General features: G+C 34.7%; 1 pseudogene; it reads left to right on the forward strand.

Annotated features, from left to right (window-relative positions):
* Positions 1-19,823: 19,823 nt before the first annotated feature.
* Positions 19,824-19,940, forward strand: LOC145260748 (5S ribosomal RNA; annotated as a pseudogene).
* Positions 19,941-25,940: the final 6,000 nt, after the last annotated feature.

Below are 25,940 nucleotides of genomic sequence, written 5' to 3' on the forward strand. Positions count from 1 at the left end.
ATGGGAAGTTCGACCAACATCTGGCAAATTCTATTTCTTTAATTTGCACAGATGTTCCATCAGCTAAAACACAAATATTAAGTTTCATCTTGGTAGAAAAAAAAATTAAAACAAATGTATACATACGCATACACACACACACACACACACATATATATATATATATATATATATATATATATATATATATATATATATATATATATATATAGAAAGAGCCTTTTTACGCAGATATTACTCAAGAATAAATCATGTAGAATATCTGTCTGAATATAATTACACGCAATAGTTAAATAAAGATGACCATCTCACGAGAAAACCGGAAAAAAAGTAACAGGGAATTAATTTAAATGAATGTCTGAAGAAATACACAACTTAGCTAGATATCCTGCAAATGAATTCAATTCCACAACCAATATATAAAAATATGAATTTCTCGTTTTTATGAATAGAAAAAAAAAAGTTTGTTTTAATATGAATATCAATACACAAAAAATTATAGGAGTATAGATTGAAGTAATAGTTTTATTTAATTTATGGGCGAAGTCGATAAACGCTTTTTATGGTAGATTAAATGCACTTTATATGGAGCAGTCAAAACATGTTGACATTCGATAAACAGATTTAAAAAGCGAATATAACATTTTTTTGCGGACTATAAAGTATTTTTGTTATCTAAAGACGAAAGTTCGAACTAAAAGACAACGTAAAATCAGTATGCAAACCAAAAAATAAAATACTATTTTTATCGTTTCAAAAGATAGACGGAACATTACCAATATTGGAAGAAAATGGAAAAAAATTAAAAAGTAGAATTGGCATGACGTACCGCGACAAAATAAAAATCGTAATACAAGTGTTTGCGCAGATTTCTCATTTGGACTGAATGAATGTCTAAAAGACCAAACGTATCCACATTTCAAAGCAGAAGAAGAATGTACAAAGTAGATAACGATTACGACACATAGAGGTTTATATAGATTAAGGTTTTAGCTTTTAAAGTAGCACTGAAAATGTTCAACAACTTATGGATATGATACTTTCAAGGCTAGAATACGATTTATAAATAATGAGTGAAAACTTCGAATGAACAAAAAAGTCCGAGAATTTTGTAAAAGAGTTCAGAATTACGGATTTAAAATTGGACTTAAAGAAGCGCATAAAGTAGATGACTTACCTCCTTTGTTTCACAAGTTAATGGCCGCCATACTGCTGTAGAACTGACAGCAGTCACCCCTAAAAGCCAAGAAGTAGGACGAAAATAATACTATTCCCCAAAAATAAAACTTTCCTTGCCTCTTAGAGTTATATAGATTAAGATTTTATCTTTCAAAGTAGCACCAAACATGTTTCAACATCTTATGGATACGATACTTTCGGAGCTAGAATACCCAATCGCATACTTACACGGTGAGTGAAAACTTCGAATGAACACACCAGTGGCGAGAAGTTTGTAAAAGAGTTGAGAAATACGGATTTAAAAATGGATTTAAAAAGATCACATTGTTTATGAATAAAATAGAATAGTCGTGCCAGATAATCGATCATGAAAAAAAAGGAGAAAAACGGAACTCCTAAAAAAAACGTAATTACACAACAATAATTTCTTGGTTTACCCCTTCGCTTACAACTGCATAGCCTGGCATTTGCTTAGTCTTTCCCGCTACAAGTAAACTCGTAGTAACGAAATTCTATTTCTATTAGCCGATGCGTGCTCGGTACATACTATAGTACAGTAGCTGTCTTTACCTTGAACTAGAATATCAAAATAATGCAAATTGAATAGTATGTTTTCAAGTTATCTCGTATTTGGTCCCTGCCATATATTATGTTTTTTTTTCCTAGAATATAAATAAAAGCTGATATGAGTAAAGTCCAAACTGATTAAAAAAAAAAACCCAGAAATTTTTAAGTGAAAATTCTGAAAATGCATATTTTATTTATTTATTTTTTGTTGTTGAGAAAGTATTTGTTACATTGTTTAATGAATTAAAATGAATACTATAAACTTATAACACAAAATAAAGTTTTCTGTCCCAATATACGATTATTTACTCTTGCTATGCACTCTCTAAATGCACCAACTGAAAAAAACTAACACTATTAATGCACAAGTGCTGAAATACGTATATAATATTTTTTGGTTCATTTATTTTTCTTTATTCACTTGAAAGCAGTTTTTCATTGGAACTTAATACATTCGCTACTAACTACGATTTTTCTCGTACCCTAGCATTTACTTAGCCTTTCCCGCTACGAGTAAGCTCGTAGTAATGACATAGTTTTTGCTATTAGTCAATTCGTACTCGATACGTACTATCAAAATAACACATATCAAAATAACACATACTATAGTACGGTAACTGGAATATCAAAATAACACATATTGAATAGGATTTTACGAGTTATCGCGTATTTGGCCTCTCCCATGTATTTTTTCTAGTATATGAGTTATATGTTGAATGATTCACTATAAATTATTACAGAAATATAAAAACTGATAAAAAGATAATATTTCATATAGTAAAAATGGCTTGTGACAGTTCCTTTAAAATAAATAATACAAATTTAATATACTAGCAGTTCAACCCGGCTTTGCTCAGACCCTATATACTGGTCATAATTCTATGTACATATGTATATATTAAAAAGTATGAATATGTACGGTAATGCTTCTTTTATATTATATGCATCCTTAATTACCATAGAGAAAAGTTGGTAGAGACTGCAGAGGTTAAATTTGAAAAAAAAAACTTTGATCCCGATTTTTACTATAACATTTATTGTTTTGGGCAAATATTGAATTAAAATTTTGGACCCCTGTCTAAGTAGTCTATTGGCGGAGGAGTTTGGTAGAGTCTACAAAAGTAAACTCTGAAAAATTTTAATCCTTTCCAGACAGATTTTCGCCCAAAAACCTATTTAAATGCTTTCTGCATATCTGAATACCCTTTATGTAAAATTTGAAATGTTTAGAACCAATAGTGGCTTAATAGTTTGCTAGAGACCGCAAAGGTAATTTTTTTTGAACTTTGACTCTTTGGAAGCCAATTTTCAGAAAGAAAAAAAATACGATTAAAAAGCTTGGCCTATGTCTGAATACACGATGTAAAATTTCAAATGTTTAGTCCACAAGTGGGCTGAGTAATTTGGTAGAGATCGCAGAGGTCAATTTTTTTTACCTTTATCCCCAATTATGACCCCTTAGCATTTATTGTTTGGAACTCAAATCAAATTATAAAGTTAGATTCATGTCAAAGGAACCTATGTCTAAAATTCCAAGAGTGTAGACCCAAAATTGTCGGAGGACTTTGGTAGAGTTCTCACAGGGCAAATAGTTGAACGTTAACCCCTTAAAAGCCAAAATTCTGGCCGAAAACGGATTACAAACATTTTCCCAAATTTAAGTACAGTGTATATCAAATTTCGAGTCTGTAGACTGAAAATTGACAGAATTATTGCGTATGGGAATGTACACAGACACACAGACACACATAGACGTTCACTTTTATATATATACTAGCATGGGGGCCCGGCATTACCCGGGTGTTTGGAGATGTATGTTGAGTAAAAAAAAAAAAAAACGGTCAATTTTTTTAATATTGACCCCTATTATGACCCCTTAACATTTATTGTGTTGGGCTCAAATCGAGCTATTAAGTTTAGTCCATGTTCAAGGAACCTTTATCTAAAATTTTAAGTGTTTAGACCCAAAATTGTAGGAGGAGTTTGGTAGAGTTCCCAAAAGACCAATCGTTGAACTTTGACCCCTTAAAAGCCAAATCTCTGGCCGACAACCGATCACATAGATTTTCCCAAATCTCAGTACGCTGTATATCAAATTTCGAGTCTGTAGACTTTAAATTGTCAGAGTTATTGCGTAGGGAAATGTACATAGACACACACACATACACACAGACAGACGTTCACTTACACACACATATATATATATATATATATATATATATATATATATATATATATATATATATATATATATATTCCATGTTATATACTTGGATGACTTTATTTTTGGAAATTGCAGTACCAATAGCTTACCAATGACAAAAATTTAATAGCGCTATGGGAGAAGTACATGCCGAGATATATACAGATATATACATAGAGAGGGAGAGATGGAGAGGGATAGAGCGAGTGAAAAAGGGAGAGAGACGGAGGAAAGGATGGGACAGAGATAGAGAAAAGGAGAGGAGAGGGGGGAGCCTTGTCATCAGCCGTGCTAAATTTTGTACTCATTTTATTTTGGTCATTCACGCTTACTGATACGTTTTAAAGGCGTTATTTCAAAGTGTTAAATTCGCCACACTGCTGCGGAAACTTAACTCCGGATCCCAAAGTCTGAAATCCTGCTGTCAAAATTCAAATAAAAACTCGACATCTACTGTCAAAACTCAAATCACTCCAAATCGCAACGCTCTGCTGTCAAAACTCAACTCGCAGTTCGTCACTCTGCAGTCAAGACTCATCTCCAAAATTCTACACTATGCTAGCAAAACGCAACTCCCAAACTCGACGAGCTGGTGTCAAAACTCAACACCTATACTCGACGGTGGAAGGGAGGGGATAGAGATAGAGAAAGAAGAGAGAGAGAGAGAGAGAGAGAGAGAGAAATAGGGAGAGAGAGAGATACGGGAACATTGTCATCAGGATCATATTATCCTCGCGTTATTGAAGAAATGACGGAGTAAAAGTATATATAAACTATAATATAAAACGTCACTTTGTCTGTGTATGAGTTCATTTCTCATAGGTTCCAAAACGGCTGAGCCTATCTTTTTTTCAAATTTCACTCAAAAGATAATTAATATGTCTGGCAGTGTTCTTAGATATGCTTTATAATAAAATTCGTCCGATACAAATAAAAAAAAAACGATCTTAAAAAAAGGATTTCGTTCTCATAGATAAAAAGAATAATTTTTACAGATAAATATTTTACCATACACCAGCTAAGGTAAATAAAAAAAAAGAACATATCAGCTGACGTGATATAGTAAACAAACACGGGCGAGATTTGATTAACAACATTATCCTTATTTTTTTTTTTTTTTACGAATTAATGAATCGGGCATTTTATTCCTCGGACTATATAATAATCAAAAGAAGAGTGATTCTATCATAATACAACCGCAATCTGCATGAATTAAAATATCATTGTACAATATTGTATTACATTGTGCGTATTTACAACCGGGAAACGCCGGGTGGCCAGAAATGCTTATTATCAGATTTAGCGTTGCCTATTTTGCTACTGAGCTTACAACGTGTTGGTTCCCGGATAACGTACTAACGTACTGTACTTACAATAACCCTTATCCATGAGTGACTTCCGGGCCTTGATAAGTGGTGACCACCTTCTAAAAAATAAAATATTTTTTTTTTAAAAACCTTACATTATCCCTTATTTCCGAGAGGCAAATTATTCCTCGGACTATATAATAATCAATAAAAGATTGATTCTATAAAAATATATACGCAATCTGCAGGAATTAAAATATCATGTTTAAGCGTATTATAAAACTGGACAGCGCCGGGTGGCCAGAAATGCTTATTATCGGATTTAGCGTTGGATGCATTTGAAATACTTTTCTATTCATTGCCTATTTTGCTACTGAGGTTACAACGTGTTGGTTCCCGGACAACGTTACATTAACCATTATCCTGGAGTGGCATTTACGCCTTTATAATTTGTACGGCACAAGAAACAAAATGTTCTCTTTCTTACTATCATTGGTTTATGCGTAGTAAAGCGATATTTTCCAAATAATGGTGGTCTCGGTCAGGGAGAATCCATACTGGCAGGGAAACAGAACCTAAATAACGAACAATTGTGTTCTGGATCGAATCGCTTGTAATGGCTGCTAGAAAATCGATTTCCTCGCACCGAGTTTTGTACAGTTCTAGTCAGTCATTTTTTACGGTTGAACATCAAAGTCGACATCAGAAAAGAAACGTACCCATTCTGACTCTATGCTGTGCGGAAGTTGTAAAAATAATTTTAGAGTATAACTGATGAAACGTATTTAATATAAAATGGCGCCCACCTCTCTCTCTCCCCCGCTCTCTCCCCCTCTCTCTCTCTCCATACACACAAGCATACACACACACACACACAAACACACACACACACACGCACATATACATTCAAAGGAAGCTTTCATTATTAAAAAAATAAACATGAAAAAAGGTCTTAAAATTGAACACATGTATGACGAAAGATACTCCCCTATCCTTAGATTAAAGCATCACCTCCGACACACACACACACACACGCATAAAACCCCCCCACAAAAAAAACGCACACACACATATTTGATAGAAAAATTTTATGTAAAATTAAGGCAAATTCTCCCCCCCCCAACAAAAAAAACTGATTAAAACTTGTAAAGAACGTATTCGAATTTTTTAAATATCCGACAAAGAGTACAGATAAACTTAAAAGACCGTATTCCGCGGTGTTTCGACAAATGCAAGTCTTCTCATCAGAATAAAAAGTTTACAAAATATACAATACATTTTTGCAGATTAGGGCATTAAAAGAAACTACAAAGAGGAATTGAATAATTTTTGCACAAAATACAATATATATATATATATATATATATATATATATATATATGTGTGTGTGTGTGTGTGTGTGTGTGTGTGTGTGTGTGTTGTGTATATATATGTATATATATATTCAGATTCAAATATATATATATATATATATATATTTATATATATATATATATATATATATATATATATATATATATATATATAGGGTCTGAGATATATCATTATTTCGACAAATAAAGAACGCCGCAACCAACATATACTATGGAACCCATCAACTGTAAATCAAGATTTCCAGTTTCGCCCTCCTTTGTCCTTATCAGTAAAACATATCCGACCTAAGTATCTGAATTTCAAGTCACTTTCATAGACGAGTACCCTGTCACCTAAGCTGCCATGCCACGCACCGGAAAGTCAATTAACTAATACAGATCAAGCAAAACACTTAGAAGTTCGACTGTGAAATATATCTACTTCTTCTGTACAAAGAGTTTAGTCCTGCACACACAAAAAACCCTACTCAAACCGATGTCTCACAAGAAAGATGTCCATTCGCTATCATAATGCCATCCGTCAAGTTCACCAAGCTAACAAATAACTATTTTTTTAATGAGACGATTTATAATTATTTTCACCATCAAACACCGCTGCAGCTCATACCAACCGTGAAAGCCGTTGACCGGAAATCCAAGACCAGAAGTTCGAGACCAAAATCGAAGACGCGGGTTCCGCTTTCATTAAGACTCATCAATTGAAAATATTCGAACTCAGCATTCGAAACCTGAGTCATATTTAAAAAGAATAGGACGGCTCGTAGATATCTCACTGCTGATGCTATTCTCTACCTATATAAGAGCCAGGTACGTCCAAGGATGGAATACTGTTGCCACATCTGGGCAGGAGCTGCTAGAAAGGACTTGTCCTGCCTTGATAGAGTTCAAAATAGACTTAGTAGCCTCGTAGGAGATGTCCTTTTTTCCTCCTTGCAACCTCTATCTCACAGAAGAGATGTTGCGAGTTTGTCTCTGATGTATCGTTATTTTCATGGAAAGTGTTCAACTGAGCTTCAATCTATGGTCCCCCCCTCGCCAAACTTTCACAAGAAACACTCGTCTAGTTGTAAACACTATCAATAATTTCCCTCACTCTTTATCTGTGCCTAAACCTAAACGTAGATTCCATGAACAAAGCTTCTTTCTTAGAACTGCACGCCTGTGGAATTGTCTGCCGTTTTCCTGCTTTCCGGCTGACTACAATATGATTGTGTTCAAGTCTAAAGTAAATAAGTTCTTGATGAGCCGTTCCATATAAGTTATTAAATTTACCAAATTTTCATTACTAATGATTACTATATTGACCAATTTCTACTGTACACTCTTTAACCCTTATCCTTGAGTGGCCTCTGGGCCTTGATAATGTGGTGATGCCTTTGTAAAAAAAAAAAAAAAAAGTCTGCGTAAGTACTAAATTATGTATAGATTTACAGAGTTTAACAATACGCAACCGAAGCACCAACGGCCGAAATCTTGTGAATAAAACATTTAAGATGAAAATAGGAGTCTGAATAATCCTAGTAATACAAATTATCAATCCCTGTCACTAAAGTTCTGAAACAAAATAACAATATATACAGGGCGGAGCGATAAGATTTTCGCCCTAGAAAAGGAGACGTGATTCCATTTCCGTTTAATGAAAATCGGTTTTCTTTTTTATTTGTTGCAAGACACTAATAGTCGGCTAATTGTGTACACATCCAAAGAGCGATAGAAGCCTTCTATCATGTCTGAGAGTGACACAATGTTCAACAAGCGAGATCGGAGATGCGCCGCTGTATAACTAGGTGTGTCGGCAGAACTCGGCGCCGGTCCACAAGTCCAAAGAACCCAATGCTTGGCTTCATAAGGTGGGCTACGATTTTGTAACTGTCTCTCATTGGCCCTTCTCCTCCCCGGATCTGGACCTATTGAACTGTTTGGTCAGCCGTCGAGAAAATCACGAGCATGACCTTCCAGAATACAAAAGCCAAACTTTACGCCGCCATCCGCCGAGTATTCACCGAGCTCCCGCCGGCGATTGTGGAAAAAGGGAGGCTCCCAATTCCGGACCCGTATCAATGCGGTGATTGAAGCTGAAGGCGGCCCCATTGAATAGATATCAGCTCTACTAGATAATCAAGTTACCTGAATTGATTTTTTTTCTAATACAATTTTTAAAATAAAGCTGTAGTGTTGTTTTTTTAGGCCGACACGTTTATCGTTCCACTCTTTATTATACAAGATCTAGGATAAATGGAAGGTTTATTACACGTAAGAAAACAAGCGTGAAATGGAAACCTTCTATTAAACAATGCTTTGTATTATTTTTCTGAGTTTCAGAGATGAGGATTGACTATCTGTATTATTTCAATTCATTGGACTACGGTCCTGGATATGACCTTAAACTATATCCAGTGGTGTGGAGCCACTCTTTAATTTAAGAAAATTCCGAGGATTCGGGTCAAATTCTGCAAGAATACCATTCTTTTTTTATATGGATTATCAGCAATTGCAAAATATCAAATTAAACCAAAATGAAAAAAAAAATCAGTAATAAAATGTTTTAAGAGTTTTCAGTTTCTAATACCATTTCCAGTAACTCGATTACCTCTAATTGGAGGGCTCCTGGATATGACCTATAACTATATCCGATGGTGAAGCCCCACTTTGCGGGTCTTGCGGAGTGTGGAGCCACCCTTTAATTGCTATTGCCCCCAGGTCCACTCTGACCCGGAGTGGTAGTACCTGTTAGGGTCCCAACTATGGGTTAAATAGAAACCGACTTGGAAACAACAAATATACTCGATTAAAAAATTTTTCTTCAAAATCTTTGGATTCGGCATTAAATAACCCGAAAAGGGTTGATATGCCGTAAAACAAAAACAACCAACCAACCAATCATCGGACTACTGTTTTCATCTTGAGTGTGATTTACACACCGTTTCGGTCGATGTAACCTCCGACCTCTTACATGTGTAACTAGTCGAACTCTGGAATGTTTCTATCAAACTCGGGAATTTCGAACTGATCTCTTTATTTACTTCATGCGAGTAGCATGCTCTTGTTCTGTCAGCCATGACTGGATAGATGTCCCAATAAATAAGTTTAAGACTCCTACAATTCGTACCTGAACTCTCCGCAAGGACCCGTGACGCAGTGAGCAGAGTATTTGGAAAAATCGACTATAAAATGTGACACTCTTCTGAAGGTTGAAGGTTCGATTCTTAGTATGGGTGACTGAAAATTAGAATTACGAATTACATAAGACCTCTAGTTTGTCATGGCTGACTAAACAAGAACATGCTACGCCCGGATTTAGATTGAAATTCCGTCTATATTCACGAGTTCGACAGAAACAACCGGGATTTCGACAAAATACACCTGAAGAAGGTCGAAGGTTACATTGAACGGAACTTTGTAAAAATGAGACTTGTGATAAGAACAGTAGTTCGATCAATCCAAGTAATAGGAATGGCATGTATATTATTAAATCGGAATGCAGTATTGAGATGAGTATTATTTATTAATTTTATTTATTGCGGGCTATTATCCTCATCTTTTCTTAGTTGTGTTTCACGACGTTTCGGCCAACTATTCCTATGGCCTTCGTCAGGTGCTAACCGCGACGGGATAGCAACGCTGAATCTCCGAACTGCATTCTCAGCAATCACTGCTTAGACGACAACAACTATGGATGGCAGTAATTGCTGAGAATGCAGTTAGGAGAATCAGCGTTCATCTCACGTCGCGGTTACCACCTGACGAAGGTCAGAGGAATAATTGGCTGAAACATCGTGAAACAATAACTAAGAAAAGATGAACATAATAGTTCGCAATAAATTAAATTAAATACAAATGGCTTTGTACATTCTTATATATTGTTTAATAATGCACTAGTTATATCCCAACAACCCGCCTATCTAAATATTTAAATAAAAAAATCTTAATGGCGCATAGTTCCAATTAATACAACCGTTTGTATGTATTAACCCCTGCTTATAATCCGATCTCTTTTCGTGTGCTTAATAAAAAAGCACGCACCCATTTTAACGCCACAGTGAGTTCGATATTTGGTTTTATAATTAATCAACCATGCATCTGAATCTGAAAGTTAGCCAGTCAAAGCGACTAAGAATTAAAGAAAACAAAAACAAAAAACAAATCACGTTATCAAATCACACGTGATTTGACAACGTGATTTGTCGTCGTCAAAACAACAACGTCATAGAATTTTGGAAATTGTTGAAGGAACCAATTTACTGTAGGAAGCCAAAGACTGGAATTGTACAAAGGAATTGATAATTATCCTTCGTCGTTTATTGACGTGTTTGGTGACCGTTAAATCTTCCAGTCACTGTAAGAGATTATAAACATTGTTTGACAATTCTATAGAAAAGGAATCCTGGTTGAAATGAATTATACAGGGCGGAACGATAAAAATGTCGCAATAGGAAAAACGCTATAATTTCATTTCCATTAAATTAAAACCGGTTCTCTTTTTTTTTTTTTTTTGTAAACCATCTACTAGTTGCCCATTTGTGTACAGATCTATGTAATTACTGAAAGTGACAAAAGATCGCAGGCGCGCGCTGTACAACTCATGCTATCTACCGAACCAAGTTATAATAACAGAACCACTGCCGGCACCCTCAAAATGAAAATCTGAACATGTCAACGCTTGGAGGCACAGCTCAACGCCTCGGACGAGACATGGTTATGATTTTTAGTGTAGTTTCAAGTGAGGGCCACATTATGCCACCTCACATCTTGAAAGTCAACACTAAAGTGTACCTGGATGTGCTGACGAGTGCATTCATCCGCTGGAAGACGCTGTTTGTGACAGTAGGACTAAGAGCCAGCCCATAAATCCAAAGAAACACTAACTTGGCTTAAGGATTGCTACGAATTTGTACCGTTCTTTCACTGGGGTCCTTCCTCCCCAAACCTGAACCTGTTGTTTAGTCATACGACGAGAACATCCCCAACCTGACCTCCCCCAGCACGACCCAGCCGGATCGCCACCATCCGTTGAGTATTCGCCGTGCTCATGCCGGCGCACGATGAAAGGCATGGACCCGTATATATAATTTTATATCTTGGGAACGAGTAATATTATATATATATATCTATATATATCTATATATTATATATATATATATATATATATATATATATATAACTACTTCATTTACTCACATAAAATTAATACACGAAAGTATAGATTTATGCGTAAACTTTAAGTATTTACTTCAAAAGTGCTCAATACGTAGGTAGAGCTAGTTAGTAATTTATGAAATATATATGGCGATTAAGCTACACTGAATATTCGGCGTTTCATCCACTCTATGACTCTTCAGGCTTATGCGCATAAGCCTGAGGAATCCCAGAGTGGATGAAACGCCGAATATTCAGTGTAGCTTAATCGTCATATATATTTTATAAATTACTATATATATATATATATATATATATATATATATATATATATATATATATATACCTTTATCTTCACCATATTCCCTCTGCTTCACTTCTTTGTTATCAAGTAAGATCTTTGACTTACTTGTTGTTTCATCAAATACTTTTGTGTGCAAAATCCGATCTCGCATTTTGCCAATTCCTACCCTCTGATGAGAAGGAAAGGATTTCTTCGAAACTCCGCGGATTAAGGACTATCCACTTATCTAGTGTTTCCTTTTCAGATTAAATATGTTTTTAACTCCTTTCAAAGTGTTTTAACATGTTTTATTAACTGTTTGCTCATGTATATATATATATATATATATATATATATATATATATATATATATAACCTTATTTAATTTTTATATTTTCATCATTCGTTACAAAACTATTTAGACAGTAAGTCATTTAATCACCTGCAAATAAATGTATCAACTTCCTGGATTTTTTCCATACCAGCTGTTTCATTAGTGGGAAGGCAATCTTACGATATATGTGTCCATGAAAATAGCCTGTGCCCACCAACTTCTTCAGATGTTTTTCCATTAGATTTTTACAACAAAAGGTATAGTTTTAACATACTGAATATCGTATTCGGTTAAAGGGTCTTCCAATGCTATGCTTCCTCACTTCGGCAATCTTTTTTATGTGAAGATATCTTTCCGTTTTAACCCGTAGTTTCGTATTTTTATTATTTATTTATTTATTATTTATTTTTGTTTTAATCACCCCATATATATATATATATATATATATATATGTATATGTGTATATATATATTTATATATACATATATGTATATGTGTATATATATACATATGTGTGTGTTGGATGTGATAACTAATGGCTCACATATGCAAACAAGTTTCAGTGACCACCCTCCCAGGGAAAATCACTGAAACATGTTTGCTTATGTGTAGCCATTAGTTATCACATCCAAGATATATACGCGATGAACATTTCAAAATCGACTTTATGCCAGCCCCATCATCGCTTTTCCTCAGTACTGACAAATGCACTCTCTCGACTCACCGAAAAAGACATGATCCTGGGTAGGTGGCAGATCATTTTAAAAGCTTATTAACCTTTCTTCTGATAACAATGATGAAGCTATTATTTGCTTCCCCCGAGGACATGGATGAGCTCTAAACCCTCGAATAAATTGTAAAAGCAGCCCGCATATTGTTTGGTGTGAAAGTGCCTGGCCTAGACTCTATACAAGCTGAGATACATAAAAATGGTGGCATGACGCTTACTGAAAAAAAAACACCACCATCTTTTACACCGCATCCGGCAGGAAGAAAGAATTCATCAAGTTGCCTCCATCTTACTTCTATACAAGCATAAATGAAACAGTTATCCCTGCGAAATCCGGAGACTATTTCTGCTATCCACTGGCCAGAGTATTTTTTTTCAATGGAATGTACAAATTATTTTTGTCAACAGATGGTAAAAAAATAAACAGAAAAAATAGCCCCCCGATTATCCAAGAAATAATTTAAAAAATTAGATTTTTATGCAAAAAAAAAAAAAAAAATTAAAACAAAAATACAAAAAAAAATGTCGATTTAGTGTTTCAACATTTGAACAACGTTCGGTTTAATCCGATTATTGCCGGTCGACCCAACCAATAATTGACGAGAAAATTCAGAGGATTCGGGTCAAATTCTGCAAGAATACCATTCTTTTTTTTTAATGGATTATCAGCAATTGTAAAATATCTAATTAAACCAAAATGAAAATAAAATCAGTAATAAAATGTTTTAAAATAGTTTTCAGTTTCTAATACCATTTCTAGTTATTCGATTACCTCTAATTGGAAGGGTCCTGGATATGACCTAAAACTATATCCGATGGTGAGGCCCCACTTTGCGGGCATTGGGGAGTGTGGAGCCACCCTTTTATCTCCATTGCTCCCAGGTCCACTCTGACCCGGAGTGGTAGTACCTGTTAGGGTCCCAACTATGGGTTAAATCGAATCCGACATAAAAAAAAAAACAAATATACTCCATTAAAAATCTTTCCTCAAAATAACTAGATTCGCCATTAAATAACCTGAAAAGGCTTGATATGCCGTAAAACAAAAAACAAACAACAAACCATCTAATTGAAGGCACTCAAGGCAAACAAAATTATTGCCAGTATGTTTGGAAGAAGTTCTTCTCGTTATTTTTTCAATATTTTCAGCAGATTATTATTGATTTGGCATTCACCTACCAGATTGTAGGGGTTGCTCAGTCTTTAATATAACGTAAGTAGATATAGAAGTGCGTGGTGACTCTCGATGAAACTTGATATAACGTAGTGAATTAATGTTATTTTTTAAGCAAAATAATTTTCAGGTTTGGATATAAATTCCTAAACTCATCTCACTCTAAATAATTCAGGTGATTGAAATAGAAATCTAATTAGTAACTGACCAAATATACATCAAATTCCATGTGAATCTTTAACTTCCTGAATAGTAAGAAACATTATCCACATTCGTCAATTTGTTGCTAATATGCGCTTTCGATTATTATTCCATAGGAAAGAGACCACATGTGGTTAATTTAAATTAACTTGTAATCACCTGATTACATTTTCAATAACAACGTGATTAAATGTTACCCATTCAAAATTTACCCATACCAAATGTTCTTTTTAATGATGTCACGTTACGGCGGGCGATGATATCACCCTCCTGCCCTCCAAAAAATGCCCACATCCTTACAAAGAAAACCACCTATTTCATTAAATAAAAATTAAGTTTAATCTTATAATTAAATCGTATAATTAAAAAAAGAGATATATGAAAACACGCGTGGGTACGATGAAAATACTGTGCATAAAATGCCGAGGCAAACGGCCCAGTAACTATTTAGATTATCGATTATCGATTACAAATAAACATACATTTTACATTTATATATATTTATATACATATTTATATATATATTTATATACATACATACATACATACATACATACATATATATATATATATATATATATATATATATATATATATAGTAATTTTTGGAGCCTTTAAAAACCCCACCCAATATATTTGCTGATGAGGAGACGTTGTTTCAAAAAACTATATCTTAAAATTATTGTCCATGACTTTATGTCTATTTCAATAAAAACATCGTTTCCGAAACAATCGTACAATTTATTGGCTTTGTTTTGTTTCTCCTTAAGAAACCGATTTTTAATTTTTCATTTTAATTATAAATTATCAGTCCCCTTAGTAAATATTAAAATGGCTCTAGGATATATATGCCTATTGAGCTTATTATATATCTACATTACAACGAGCACTGTATTCTAATTACATTAGTGATTTTACTATTATATTAAAATACGCCATGCTCGTATGACTGTTGTTCTAACCCCCTTTACTTTATATATATATATATATATATATATATATATATATATATATATATATAGTTATTTTACTCTATCTGTATGTTTGTTTTTCCATCTGTTCGTTCCATTTATCCTCTACTATCTACTAGTTCGACCTGGACGGAAGGTTGTATAGCCTTTATGCGCATGGACAGCAAATAAAATATTATGACTTTCGATCAATGTAAAAGGAAAGCTTAATACACATTAAACTGGAGTGACGCTTAACTACACCCAATTAATAATTTAGCACACATCCTTACATATATAATCATACCTATTATATATACTAGCATTTTAGCCCGGCGTTGCCCGGGTGTTTGGAGGTGTATGTTGAGCAAAAAAAAAAAAAAATCAGTAAATTTTTTTAACCGTGCCCCTTATTATGACCCTTTGAAATTTATTGTTTTCGGCTCAAATCAAGTTATAAAGTTAGATCCATGTCCAAGGAATAATAGCTAAAATTTCAAGTGTGTAGACCCAAAATTGTCGGAGGAGTTTGGTAGAGTTCTCAAACGTCAAACCGTTGAACTTTGACACCTCAACAGCCAAATTTTAGGCCGAAAACCGGCCACAAAGATTTTCACCAAAACTCATTACCCTGTATATCAAATTTCGAGCCTGTAAACTTAAAATTGACAGAGTTATTGCATAGGGAAATGCACACAAACACAGACACACACACAGGCACACACACAGACACGTTCACTTTGATAGGTATACTAGCACATCCGCCCGGCTTTGCTCGGGCCCTATGTACTGTTCATAATGTTATGTGCATACGTATATATTTAAAAATGTAAATATGTAAAGTAATGCCTTTCTGTATAATATCCTTCCTTAACTACCATAGGGAAAAGAAAGGCAGAATGTTTCACTTTTACAGACATACTAGCATTTCAGCCCGGTGTTGCCCGGGTGTTTGGGTGTGAATGTTAAGCAAAAAAAAAAAAGTGGTAGTAGAAAGGCTGGATCGAACCCGTACCGCAAAGGAGGAAAACGGGGAAAAACTGATGTCTTTGCTGTTACGACCACTACCAAACCGGAAGTGGATTATATTGTGATTAAGGCTAGACAATCGAAAAGAGAAGATGGCTTTACAAAATATCGACGAAAAAAACGACTTCCCCTGTAGAAAGTGCCCAATCGAAGATATTAATGTTTTTAGACAATTTTTCGATATTTGTCGTCTGAAGGATCGAACCTTAAAACAATAAAATCCGTCGCCTCTTTCGAAAGATTTTGGCAGTCATACATACATACATACATACATACATACATACATACATACATACATACAGGATGATTGGAACGTCTTCTCAGACGACTGCCACTCTCTCAGACACTTAAAGTCCATGAATCCAAAAACGACTTCAATCGCCACAGGACCATTTTAATAGACAAATGCCTGAAGGAGTATCTGTACACAGATGATGTTACAGAGTCTTTGCTTTGTACGACAGGTAAATCTCTCTCTCTCTCTCTCTCTCTCTCTCTCTCTCTCTCTGTCGGTACAAAATATTGAGAACCAGCAACAAGCAAGAGCAAGATAGCCAGCAACAAATTAAACTGCAGACCAGCTTCATGCGGGTACTGGTCTCCCGCTTTCTGTTTTTTTAAATCAGACATTTGCTTCTTCTAGAAAGGTTGCCTTCACCACAGCTTACGGGAGCCCTCTCAACCCCAAGACACATACATACACACAAACACATTCATACATACATACATGATGATTGCAACGTCTTGTCAGACGAGTGCCACCCCCTCAGACATTTAACATCCATGAGCCCAAATATCTGAGGGAGTATCTATACAAATATGACGTTACAGAGTCTTAGCTTTGTACGACAGCTAAGTCTCTCTCTCGGTTCAAAATGTTGAGATCCAGCAACATGCAAGAGCAAGATAGCCAGCAACAAATTAAACTGCAGACCAGCTTAATGCGGGTACTGGTCTTCCGCTTTATGGTTTTTAAATCAGAGATTTGCTTCTCCTAGAAAGGTTGCCTTCACCACGGCTTACGGGAGCCCTCTCTACCCCAATACACATATACACACACAAATATACACGGTGCTAGTTGGCCGTTGACCCAGAAAAAAAGTTCATTCGCCCTTTGGAAGGTCTTGTTTTTAATCCTTCAGGGAGACTAGCCGCCCTCCTCACCAAACAAGTTTGGTGGGGGAACCAGTTTAGTCGCCGGTGACCCGACCATGAGGCAGGTAGTACTGGGTTACATGGTACCAGTAGAATATGACATGACCTGACATATACATATATACATACATACATATATTGGTAACTAGAAATTTTCGACCCAAACCGAGGAAAAAGCTTTCCCTATCTCTGAATACTTTTTATGTAAAATTTCAAAGGTTTAGACCAGAAATTTCTAACTAATTTTGTAGAGACCGCAGAGGTCAATTTTTTTCAACTTTGATTCACATTATGACACCTTAACATTTATGCTTTTGGACTCAAATCAAGTTATTACGTTAGATCCCTGTCCAAGGAACCTATATCTAAAATTTCATTTGTGTAGACCCAAAATTGTCGGAGGAGTTTGGTAGAGTCCTCAAAGGTAAAATCGTTGAACTTTCACCCCTTAATAGCAAAATTTCTGATCGAAAACGAATTACACAGATTTTCCCAAATGTCAGTACCCTATATATCAAAGTTCGAGTCTGTAGAATTCAAATTGACAAAGTTACGCGTAAGGAAATGTACACACACAGATACGCACTTTTATAGATGTATAGATAGATAGATAAATAGATAGATAGATGGATTAAACAAAAATATATACGTATACATAAGTATATATGGAAAAAAATTGTGTTTACTATAAACGTTTTACGCAAATATTATACAAGTATAAATCATGTACAATATCTGCATGAATATAATTACACGTAATAGTTAACTAAAGATGAGCATCTCATAAGAAAACGAAAAAAATTAATAGGGAATTAATTAAAACGAATGCTTAAAAGAATATTTTGCTAGTGAATGCAGTCCTACAACTCATATATAAGAACATTGTATTTTCTTTTTAAATAAATAGAAAAGAGGGGTTTTAATATGAATATCAATACATACAAAAGAAAAACGAATTTATAGGAGTACTAGCAGTTATGCCCGGCGTTGCCCGGGTATTTGGAGGTGTATGTTGAGCAAAAAAAAAAAAGAGATAATTTTTTTTAACTTTGACCCCTATTATGACTCCTTAACCTTTATTGTTTGGGGATCACATCAAGTTATTAAGTTAGATCCATGTTCAAGGAACCTAAATCTTAAATTTCAAGTGTTTAGACCCAAAATTGTCGGAGAAGTTTGGTAGAGTTCTCAAAGGTCAAATCGTTGAACTTTGACCCCTTAACAACCGAATTTTTGGCGGAAAACAGACCACAAAAATTTTCCCAAATCTCAGTACACTGTATATCAAAATTCGAGTCTGTAGACCGAAAATTGACAGATTTATTGCGTAAGCAAATGTACACAGGCACGCAGACACACACACACACGTTGGTTTTTATAGATATACTAGCATGGGTGCCCGGCGTTACCCGGGTATTTGGACGTGTAGGTTGAGCAAAAATAAAAAGTGTTAAATTTTTTAAACTTTGTCCCCTATTATGACCTCTTAACATTTATTGTTTTGGGCTCAAGTTCCAATTGTGTTTTCTTTTAGTAACGCTATCAACTATGTGTGTGTATGTATGTATGTATGTATGTATGTATGTATGTATGTATGTATGTATGTGGTCAGGTTATGTCATATGCTACTGGTACCATGTAACCCAGTACTACCTGCCTCATGGTCGGGTCACCGGCGACTAAACTGGTTCCCCCACCAGACTTGTTTGGTGAGGAGGGCGGCTAGTCTCCCTGAAGGATTAAAAACAAGACCTTCCAAAGGGCGAATGAACTCTTTTTCTGGGTCAACGACCAACTAGCACCGTGTATATTTGTGTGTGTGTGTGTGTGTGTGTGTGTGTGTGTGTGTGTGTGTGTGTATGTGTATTGGGGTTGAGAGGGCTCCCGTAAGCCGTGGTGAAGGCAACCTTTCTAGGAGAAGCAAATCTCTGATTTAAAAAACCATAAAGCGGAAGACCCGTACCCGCATTAAGCTGGTCTGCAGTTTAATTTGTTGCTGGCTATCTTGATCTTGCTTGTTGCTGGATCTCAACATTTTGAACCGAGAGAGAGACTTAGCTGTCGTACAAAGCTAAGACTCTGTAACATCATCTTTGTATAGATACTCCCTCAGGCATTTGGGCTCATGGACTTTAAGTGTCTGAGGGAGTGGCACTCGTCTGACAAGACGTTGCAATCATCATCATGTATGTATGTATGTGCATGTACGGCATAATCGTGTTGAAACACCGGCTCCCGTCAGATCACCGAAGTTAAGCAATGTTAAGCCTGGCTAGTACCAGATGGGTGACCATTTGGGAATACTAGGCGCTGTATGTGCTTTCCGCTTCTCTCGGCATTGTATCCAGTCGTCCTGAACCTTCACTTGCCACTAGTATTTAACAATGTTGACTCAGGAGGGGTGTGGTGTGAGATGGCGCAACTCTTGTCACAAAAATTTCCCCCGCAGGCACCCTTAGTTATCTATAGTCTGTCAAGACTGAAGGAAGGCTTTTTTTTAATGTATGTATGTATGTATGTATGTATGTATGTATGTATGCGTGTATGTATGTATGTATTGCAAGGTGAGCATGTCTGAGAATATCTTGTGGGTATAACATTGCAAATTGAACCTTACAAATTGTTGAAAACACACCCCAATTGATCGATACAACTAATTTGATTATGATAGACTTGCTTGTCAATTACCAAAATGTAATCATTCAGACGGCAACGTTTCGACTAAACAGCATCTTGGTCGTGCTCCTCAGTACACTTCCATTCTATACCCACCTCCTTCCCTAGAAAAAAAATAACAAATCACAAACACAACTACACACACACACACATACACACACACACACACACACACACACACACACACACACACACATATATATATATATGTGTGTGTGTATATAACCGATTGGTGCGTTCGTGTTCGTCAGGGGTTGTTTGCGCATTTTCTCCAGGGTATTGGAAACCATTTTTATGCAATCTAATGCAATAAGGTACAGCAAAATCAAACAAAGCACTTCAAGATTGTGTCGAAGGTGACGCATCGTCCATGTCTATTAATTAAGAAGCAAGCCCATCATTTTTACTGTCGCCCCTTTTCCCTCATTACCGTATGACATTAGCGGCGAATATGAGAAACCGATGAGGGAAGGAAGCGGGGAACTCCGTTTTGTCAATAGAAGTTAATTACGTTTGCGTCAAAACTATCGAACTTGTTGAGCGTTCTTTTTATTTTTGTCCGCTTTTTTTTATTTATATATTTCACTTAATTTTGTTTACACCAATTGATATTAATATACCAGCAGTCCGTCCGGTGTTGCCTGGTCGTAAGGTACGCTTAAATACATGTGTAATATGTGAAGATTTCGTATGTATTAAAGAATCAATACTCTATTGATTATTATTCTGGGCACACTATAATAATTAAAATATACAAGTATATAAAATGTATAATATATACCTGTTATTTCAAAAAGAACCCACCATTAAAATACTTCCAAACTTGAAATACTCAAATATTTATATATACAGGTATATATTAGGCATAATATATACCTGTATATATATATATATATATATATATATATATATATATATATATATACATACATATATATATTTATGTACATATATATATATACATATATAGTGAGTTATTAAATATATATGGCGATTAAGCTTAATCGCCATATATATTTTATAACTTACTATCTAGCTCTACCTACGTATTGAACACTGTTGAAGTAAATGCTTAAAGTTTATGCATACGTCTATACTTTCGTATATTAATTTATGTGGTTAAATGAAGTAGTCATATATATATATATATATATATATATATATATATATATATATATATATATACAGGTATATACTAGGCATAAAATATATAGGTATATATTAGGCATAATATATATATATATATATATATATATATATATATATTTACATATATATATATATACTTCAAAATAAAATTATCTAACGATCAACTGGTATGGAAACCTGTGATTATAAGTCTTACAAAATATTATTGGTAGTAATAGTCTATAAGTATCCCCGCTAAATGAAAATTGCTCGATATACAAGATAGAGCAAATAAATTAAATTGTAGTCATTACATAAATTTAAAAATATTTAAATTTCAAATCAAAATATTTTTATTATTCTATCTAGTATAAAGAATACATTTGAAATATAACTCCTTATCTGATAGGATTACGATGTCTACCACCTCTTCAGAAGAGAAAATATTAGCAAATAATTATAATGGTTTACAACTTATTTGCTAAAGTAGGTGGAATCTGAAAACTCACAATTAAACGTTTTTTTTTTTAAGTATTTAAATATCATAGAGTAAGGGAAGTTAATGAAAAGGATATAAAAAGCCACATCGAAATCCTGTAGGATAAGGAGTAATAATGTTTCAAATGTATTCTCTGTCTTCCATTGCATAATAAAATCTTTTGATTTGGAATTTAACCGTATCACGTCATAAACTTTTAAATTTATTGAATGACGAAAATTATATATATATATATATATATATATATATATATATATATATATATATATATACATAGGTATGCATGATGCCCAATATATATCTGATATACAGGTTTATATGCAGCATAATATATACCTGTTATTTCAAAAAGTTTTTAAAATATGACTTAGGTACTACCAGCTAGACTCGAAACTAAAACATATAAGCAATTCGAAATGTTTAAGATGAGATATGAATTCTTGTGTTATTTTGAATAATCGGCATATTATTCACATATTGGGTGTTATCAGCACAACGAGTTGGTTGCTTCAATCTGCGACCTTCTTCAGGTGTAAAAGACATGCTTCTTTTTCTCAACTAAGGAACGCCTGAAAAAGATCGTAGGCTGCAGCGACCTAAGTGTTGTGCAGATAACATCCAAGAATAGAATCATAGTCCGATTATTCAAAATAACAGGAGTAAAACATAAACTTGCAGTTTTTGTCGTAAATTTGCAAAGTTGATTAGACATGACGTCATAACATATAATAATAGATCGCTGTTACACTTTTAAATGTTACAGAGAAACATCTTTTCCTTCGCTATTGATCTTTTCCAAATAAGTGCATGACTAGTCGATACCGCTTCAAAAACCTGACTTCTGCTTCCTTACACTTTGGAAATAAAATCAGCGTGTCTCTGCTTCATCGTTATTTTCCTGGCACGTGCTCGTCTGAGCTACAATCTATGCCCCCCCCCCCCTCACCAAACTTTCACGAGAAACACTCGTATAGCTGGAAACACTATCAATAATTCCCCCAACTCTTTATCTGTCCCTAAACCTAAACGTAGATTCCATGAACAAAGCTTCTTTCTTAGAGCTGCACACCTGTGGAACTCTCTTCCGTTTGCGTGCTTTCCAGCTGACTACAATATGGTTGTCTTTAAGTCCAGCGGCATAATCACGTTGACACACCGGTTCCCTGCTGGATCACCGAAGTTAAGCAACGTTGAACCTAGTCAGTACTAAATGGGTGACCATTTGGGACTTTCATGTGCTGTATGTGCTCTCCGCTTATCTCGGCATTGTTTCCAGTCGTCCTGATCTTCTCCTTGCCACTGGACTCAAACAGTGCCAATTCAGGAGAGGTGTGGATGGGGATTGCGCAACCCTTTCTTCACAATTACACGCACTACTGCCCCTAAAGGGTATCCTTTGTCTTTCGAGACTTAACGGAAGCCTGAGGGGAGGGGCAAGTTCTTGATGAGCCGCCCCCTTAAGTAATCCAATTTTCCAAATTTAAACTTCTAACGATTATTACGATATTGTCCTTTTGACTACTGTACACTTTTTAACCCTTATCCTCGAGTGGCCTCTAGGCATTGAGAAGTGGTGACTGTTTGTAAAAAACAATAAATAAATAAATGAAATCCTCCACGGATAAGGATATTTTCCCTGAAAACTTTCAAAATTCGAAATACGTTATCGCTAGATTGTTTCCATATAAATTGCAACATAATCGTTTTCAAGTCCATGTCACCAAATATAATTGTCATATTCATAATCCTTTCATATTAATGTACCATCGTCAAATCTATATAACTATAAAAGTGAACGTGTCTGTCTGTGAGTGTCTGTGTGCTTATGTACATTTCCCTACGCAATAACTTTCTCAATTTTTAGACTACAGACCCGAAATTTGATATACAGTGTACTGAGATTTGAGAAAATCTTTGTAATCTGTTTTCGGCCAGAAATTCGCCTGTTGAGGGGTCAATGTTCAACGATTTGACCTTTGAGACCTCTATCAAATTCCTCCGAAAATTTTGGGTCTACACACTTGAAATTTTAGCTATAGGTTCCTAGGCTAAAATGCTAGTTGAAAAGGCAAGTATTATCCTCGAATGACTTTGGCATAAGATAGTGGTGCACGGTTTGTATAGAAAAAATATACTTATATAAGAATAGTTGTCGAACAGCAAACTTAAGTATATGTTCTGATACTAAACGTTATTTCAACAATTTTTCATTCCGAATAGTATTGCCCGAACTGAAAAAAAAAACAAAAAAAAAACATCAGAGGACAACTATGTATTTTAAAAAAACAAAACAAGAGCCGCCATCTTTGTAAAAAAAAAAGAAAAAAAAAAGATGGCGGCTTCATTTTTTTTACGCTGTCCACCAACGGGTAATTCTTAACATATAGAGAGCAGGATTACGCATACAAGTTGTTTCACTGTTCCTCCGTCCTTGGAATTTTACCCGAGAGCAAATCTGTTATGATATTGCAATATATCTTTTATATGTCGACTAGTGAAGGAAAACTTTTCCTACACAGACGAAATTGCTTGGAGAGAGCTCCATTTGAGGAGCTGTATTATTTATATTTATTGAAAATTTTCGAAAATGACTACATTTTTCTCAGTATTTCATTAGCGTTAGAAATTCAACTATCAACAACACTAATATATATATATATATATATATAGAGAGAGAGAGAGAGTCATCCACATACAGTACTGTTTCGTTGTATCACAACTCATCAGTGCGGCTAGACAAACACCTTTCCCCAGCCGTGGATTGAACCTACAACCATCGCGTTGACAGTCAGCAGCTCTCATCATTCGGCTACGAATCAGTGCCGTAAATATTTCTCCTAGTGTGTGTATTAAATCCACACCCTCCCGTCGCAGAGTGCTCTAACCATCAGCTTGTTTACAAACAAATTAATAGTGGGCTTCGCTTAATCGCTTTTAAATACGCGTCGGGTGAAAATATATTTACAATGTACTCAACCCAAAGGCTTTAATTGTCATCCACATACAACACTGTTTCGTTGTATCAGAACTCATCAGTGCGGCTAGACAAACACCTTTCCCCAGCCGTGGATTGAACCTACAAAACGTCGCATTGACAGTCAGCCGCTCTCACCATATATATATATATATATATATATATATATATATATATATATATATATATATATATATATATATATATATATATATACTTGTTTATTGTTATATAAACATGCTCACATCCCGCTGCTACAAATAGCCACTTGTTTCAATTAAACAAAGATATCATCAGGTAGCGACTTGACTATTCAAAAGTTCAATGAATAATCAACTGATTATTCATTGAACTTTTGAATAGTCAAGTCGCTGCCTGATTATATCTGTTGTTTGATTGAAACAAGTGGCTATTTGTAGCAGCGGGATGTGAGCATGTTTATATAACAATAAACAAGTATTATCAGCTCTTTTTATTGAGCACTATCTAACAACCTCGTTGAATTCATTAGTCCATTACTTTTGAATATAAAAAACCCGCGTATATATATATATATATATATATATATATATATATATATATATATATATATATATATATATATATATATATATAAGAAAATATGAAAATGAAAATTACAAGTGTATATTAAAGAATATTAATTTATAAGAAACAAACAAATAAAGATGCGAATCAGCAAAACCTAAACGTCTTTATCAATCTTTGCAGGTTTCTATTTACATTAGAACCCCAGCATATGGTATTAATGTGTTCTAGGATTTGGGTCGTAAGGTGAAATCGCCGTATGGTAGGACCAAATCAAAATTCTATACAGTACATATTAAAAATTAGTAAAAAAAAATACAGTACAGTATATAATACACATGTATATAATCAAATAACATTATGAATAACACTGTAAGGCGGGGCAAATACAAAAGCCAGGGGACAAAAAAAAACATCGTATTCCACATCGTAACCTGAAAACCGTATCTCGAGGGCACTGTATTCCAGTGTTCTACATATGATGATTGCAACGTCT

This window comes from Euprymna scolopes, chromosome 36, assembly GCF_053919585.1.
Source record: "Euprymna scolopes isolate OS-2025 chromosome 36, ASM5391958v1, whole genome shotgun sequence".
Taxonomy (NCBI): domain Eukaryota; kingdom Metazoa; phylum Mollusca; class Cephalopoda; order Sepiida; family Sepiolidae; genus Euprymna; species Euprymna scolopes.